The following is a 6,116-nucleotide window of genomic DNA, read 5'->3' on the forward strand; positions in this document are numbered from 1 at the left end:
CCTTGCAGACAGGCAGGGGTGCGTCCTTGCAGGCAGGCAGGGGTGCGCCCTTGCAGGCAGGCAGGGTTGCGTCCTTGCAGACAGGCAGGGTGCGACCTTGCAGACAGGCAGGGGTGCGTCCTTGCAGACAGGCAGGGGTGCGTCCTTGCAGACAGGCAGGGGTGCGTCCTTGCAGACAGGCAGGGGTGCGTCCTTGCAGGCAGGCAGGGGTGCGCCCTTGCAGGCAGGCAGGGTTGCGTCCTTGCAGACAGGCAGGGTTGCGCTGTATGACAAAGACATCACGAGGAGCATTTTGATCACGGTGTGTGTTTCACAGCTTGCTATGTGAATCAGTCTCGAGCACCGTGTGGGTGATTTTTATTTCGTGTACTTGTATCGACGTATATATTATTTATTTCATACCTGTTGACGCCGATCTTCTGCAGCGTTCTGGTGCCCCGCAGTGAGACAGTTAGCCAGCGGCTTGTTAGCGACACACTGGTGCACACGCTGTGTGCACGACCGAGGCTATCCCTTACAGCGCCCTTGCGAGACAGCTGTGACCACTCGGTCGATGCCACCGCATCCGCTGTGGCGTGCGTGTAAAGCGTGCCTGTGCCGATTTCCGTTACCAGTAGCCAGAGCGCTGCCCCGCTGACCCAGAGCTAGGCCGCACCAGCGGGATGAAGGGTCTGCAGGCTTGGCTGGGTGGTGCCCATAGGACCAAAGGTCTGGTGGAAGGCAGACCATGTCCGTGAACCCACTGCCGCGGTCGCCTTGTTGGCACAGCGTCAGTGCTGCAACAGGACGATTGCTCTCCAGTTGCTGTCATTTTCCGTGTGGGGGCCGGTTGATAAAAAGTTCGGCCTTACACGCGCCTGAGTGGCCGGTTGGATATCCTTTCGCTCGGGGGAGTGGAGTGTTAAATTGACCCCATGGGATATCAAAACTAAGATGGCTAGAATCAGTAGATTCACAAGGTGGCCTGGCCTGTATGTGAACTCACTTGTGTCAAAATTTGATGCTCCTAGTTCATGACCTTAGGCTCAAATAACCTCACCATAACGTCAAATCCAAGGTTGGTGTTCAAAAGTGCCCCCAAACGTCTTGCGACAATCGCCGCGAACCTAGATCCTGTTATAAGCAAAAGAGCAATAGTGTTATGAAGGTTATGACCTCGTTTAACCTTAAGAAGGTCAAGGGACCAGACACCCATGATATTGCCCTTATTTTGTCATTCAATGAGCGTCAGTGGTTACGCTAGTGGTATGTTTATCAAACACAAAATGTTTACCTGGGTAATTTTAGATAAATGGGCCTACTCTGAACATTAAAAAGTCCATCGAAAGTCTGTTGTCCATAAAAGTCCATAAAAGTCTGTTGCTGCCCATGTCATCAATGCATTTGAAACGAGCAGCAGAAACTACCCCGTAAAGCAAGCTCTCGAGTAAAAAGCAAGCTAGTTTTGACCCTTGGTCCGACCTACATACCTGACCCTAGGTCAATGGAATTTGTGGTAATCTGAAATTCATTTGGCTGATTGCCTACGAAACTGTCAAAGATGTACGAATTTGTCCAGCATGTCGCATCATGTTGAACGATTACCTATAAATGGTCTTCGCTGGCAGCCACGGCCTACTTTGGCTTGCCATAGGTCAGCGACCTTGCAAACGCACATCTGTTTTCATGTAAGGAGATACGCTGTTCAACTGCGTATAGCTACGCGAAGTTTTCTGTGTGGCTTTGGTGCGAATCGCTTGGCGCTTCGATTGGTATCGACCAGCGGGTCGGCGATCTGTTGAGCCGCCGCCGCGGTGTCAGCCTCGACATCTTCAGCGCTGTCACAGTGTGGTGCCTCTCGCGGTGACACCGCACTACCACTGTTGCCATCTGGGTGGCGATGGCTTTGATTGATGGAGCAGGGGTCGGCATGCGGTCAGACGTGGCGCCCCGTTTACTTACGTGCCCTCCGGTGCCCTGTCGACAACCAGCTACAGCTGACAGGCGTTTATGCTAGATATGCCCCCTGTGGCTTGAGCCAGTGTCTACCAGCGAGATTCCGTTGGCGGCGTGGGACCAGCAAGAGTATACCGGACGTGGGCTTTATCAGTGATTGCTGTGTACATGATACCCAAGCTTAAACTAAGGCAGCCAGACCACTCTCGGAATCCAATCGAGTGGTCTGATCAATATAGTCTGTCCCTCGTTTAGTGAGCGGATGTTCACTGAAGGAGCGTTTTTGTGGCGACGCACACAGGATGTCGGTTGAAAATTGACTAGCTGTGGACATGGCTGTCCAGAGAAGCCGGCGGCGTGGCCTTCGTACTGACGTGAGTTTGGCCAGGCCTGACAGGCTCATTTGAAAAGGCTGCCGTTGTAACCTGGGGCGGCGCGGCAAGGAAGAGAGGAGAGGGGAGGGGAGGGGGAAGGGGCAGACGGGCGAGAGCATGTTTTTGTTCCCCAGAATGTATGGCAGGCCCCTTCTTCCCAAGCTAGAGATGTTGTAGCTATCCGTAAGCTACCCAAATTCAGGTTAAGGAGGACCCCACAGCTGAGCTAAGGAGTAATAACTCGTGATCACATACCCTTTTCTACTTCAACAGACTCATTTTATGGAGCAGAAGGCCACCTTACAAATGAAGAGGCCGATGTTCTAGATCAGGAGGTCCCACATTGTGCTGAGGAGGCCCTTTTGCTGGATCGGGAGGCCCCCGTTACTACGTGGGGGGCCCTGTTCTAGATTAAAGGGCGCCGTCTATATTCAGCAGAACCATCTCTGGAATAGGAGGCCCCTTTCATGCATCATATGGCCGCGGTTCCTAACCAGGGTGCTGCGTATTTGGAGGACGAGGCCCTTGGGTAGATTTCGAGGCCCCATTCTTGAATCGGAAGCGTTCTGCTATGGATTAGGAGGACTTTATGTGTCAGGAGGCCCGGTTTAGGTAACCGTGAACCTTCACTGGATAATTGGATGACACCACCATTATGGATTGTAATTTTCTACATCTATTTACTTGGATACATCTGTCAGTTTGACAACGGTGCATATGCGCCGCGTTCCCCTCCCCTTGAATAGGACGCTGCCCAAGAGGCCCCATTTTGTCCAAGCGACCCTTTGAAAATCGTACCTCTCCCCTTCTCCCAACTCAAAACTCGTGGCGCCGACTCTGTGCTTACCATCACAAAGTATTGTGAAAACGTAGTAAGTGTGGGCCGCAGCAAACTGAACCATTCGCCCGTGCGGTTTCTTGGCCCAAGCTTGCTCTGTTTAGGCCACAGCGTACGGTACGTGAGATCGCTTTTACAAAGATGATATTGGCCGTCTTACAGTCGATTACTGGCATGCGTTTGAGTTTTGCGGTGTTTAAGTCGTCTAGCAATTTCTAGTCGATACTTGCGCAAACACCACGCGCCTGGTTTCGCGCCCCCATCTGCTCTGGTTGGTGAGATCTCACGACAACCCTGAAAGTAGTCCAGACGCGGAGATACAAGTTTTGTGCCTGAATGCGTGTGGCCGACTTCACGAGACGACCCACGTTTTGGCTGGTGCAACGCCCCTTTCTCTTCTCCTCCAAACGGTGTTGGCTTGGTGCTGCTGCGTCGGACGCTGACGGAGATCCTGGCCTGGTCTTGAACGGATTTCTGCGGGTGCTTTCGCAGGCAATGGATCGAACATGCACCGCTTGTGTTGCTTGGCAAGGCATTGCTTGTTTACTTAGTAGGTGTAGAGGGAACTGGCCTCTGATCAAACAGCGTGCATGCAATGGCCTTATATTTTATGCGGCCAACTTGCAAATAATTGCGTCTGTTGTTGCTGAAAGTTGTGTGCAGCTCCAACCAGTGGTGGCAAAGACACTGGCTGTTAGCTGGCGTTGCGACCGGGCCGGTCGTTCCAGCTGAAAGTGTTTTCATTGCTGAAGGAGGGCTCAGTGGGACCGCGGCATGGCTGGCGGTCATAACCGTCACTGTATATGACTAAAGCAGGTTCCATCAGACCTGTGGCTGCAGCTGAGCAGCTGGCCAGGCCGGTCCGGTGTCTGCCGGAGACGGGCACGGCCGCCGCCGCCGCCGCCGCCGCCGCCGCCGCCGCCGCCGCCGTGGTGCGCACCGGACCGTCGGCGCGGCCGGGTCTGCTGCGTCCGGCCGCGCCGACGGCTCGGCGGTGTCGGCGTGGCCGGCGCCGTCGATGCCTCGCCGTCGGCCCGGACGACGGCGCCGCCGATCGATGCGTGCCACCTGTGGACGCGCGTTGTTACTGTCGACGAACATTGCCTGGTGACCGGCCGAACGCGGCCGGGCCGCCGGCCGCCGGCCATTGGCCTGGCCCGTCTCCACGGCATGCCTGGCCGGCAGTCGGACTGGGAAGGGGACGGTCACTGCCGGGGGTCGGGCTGGGAAGAGGACGGTCACGGCCGGGGCTCGGACTGGGAAGGGGACGGTCACGGCCGGGGGTCGGACTGGAAAGGGGACGGTCGCGGCCGGGGCTCGGACTGGGAAGGGGACGGTCACGGCCGGGGCTCGGACTGGAAAGGGGACGGTCACGGCCGGGGCTCGGACTGGGAAGGGGACGGTCACGGCCGGGGCTCGGACTGGGAAGGGGACGGTCACGGCCGGGGCTCGGACTGAGAAGGGGACGGTCACGGCCGGGGCTCGGACTGGGAAGGGGACGGTCACGGCCGGGAGTCGAAGTCACGGGAGACACGCACCCGACCAGCCGACAGAGAGCAGAGGTGACGAGCGCCTCACTGCAACGGGAGACGTGCTGATATTCCTTCTCGGAAGCAGTGACCGAGGCGGAGCTGAATTTGATTCACTGGTGCTTTGTTACATCACGAGGAGAATTGCATCTGCGTCCTAGTTTTGAGGTCTTGATGACACAATGCAATGGTCAAGTAATGTGTGACGAAATGGAGTAATTTCAGCGATCAATTTCTAAAGAAATACCTTTCCTCACTAAGTAGCATGTCGCAGCAACTACCCAGTGCCATTGTGGTAAAGCTTTTCATGCTTACAATTGGTTGGGTCTGGTGGGTTCCCCTGCACATCCTGGAAATGATTATCTGAGACCTTATCATACAAGCGCAGTTCGTTCGTATTCATATGAAAAGTATGCCCGCCGCCCCGGTTTTTCCCGTTTACGATTTTGGCCTCTGGTCACCGGTTCTTTGCATAAGCTTCCATTGCTACCTCTGCCTTTTTGGAATAGGTAAGTGAAGCCCCGCACAATGCGCACATCTAACGCCGCTGTCAGACCTAGCGTGTCATCTGGCCACGCCGTGCTATGATTAACTGTCGTGTTTGCTTCGGTGCAAAGCCTGGTGCCTGCGATGCAAATGGCTTTGTTGTGCACGAGTGGTGCGTAGCAGCCAACTGCACTGGTGCGCGTCGTTTCCTGGAAATCAAATATTCCTGGCGTTCTGTCGCATGTGACTGTTCCTCTGCCTCCGTGTCCTGTGGCGTGTGAATCTGTTCCCCCTGCCTCCGTGCCCTTAGTGCACCAGTTTCCTGGCGAACGGGTCGGTCGCGCCCTGTCTAGCTCGATTGCCTACATCTCTTCGATCGGACAGCTTCACCGTGTGGGCGCCGCCGCCGTCCATCTGAAAACTGCTGCCACTTGGGAGTGTTTATGGCTTTGGATGTGCTTTTTATCGACAGTTTGGCTCGGAAATGTCATCTCGATGGATAAGTGTTTTCCTGTTTTCGATATTCTAGCTGACGCGATCATTTCAAATCGCTGCGCGGTTCTATCGATTGCTCTGTTGAGAACGTCCCACGGGGCGGTGAGGGAGTGTGAGACTCCTTGGACCGTTGAGGGCGTCCCTGTCTTTGGTTTGGTGTTCCCTGTCTTTGGTTTGGCGTTCCCTGTCTTTGGTTTGGTGTTCCCAGTCCTTGGTTTGGTGTTCCCTGTCCTTGGTTTGGTGTTCCCTGTCTTTGGTTTGATGTTCCCTGTCCTTGGTTTGGTGTTCCCTGTCTTTCGTTTGGTGTTCCCCGTCTTTGGTTTGGTGTTTCCTGCCTTTGGTTTGGTGTTAGCCAGCAAGCTTGCCTCATGCCCTTTGGGGTCGGAGATGGCCCGTGCCTACCTACGTACCATGGCCTCAGTAAGCTGTCAGATCCGTCTGGCGTACGTTTTGGCCGGT

This window comes from Pollicipes pollicipes, unplaced genomic scaffold (assembly GCF_011947565.3).
Source record: "Pollicipes pollicipes isolate AB1234 unplaced genomic scaffold, Ppol_2.1 Scaffold_4881;HRSCAF=5763_pilon_pilon_pilon, whole genome shotgun sequence".
Lineage (NCBI taxonomy): Eukaryota > Metazoa > Arthropoda > Thecostraca > Pollicipedomorpha > Pollicipedidae > Pollicipes > Pollicipes pollicipes.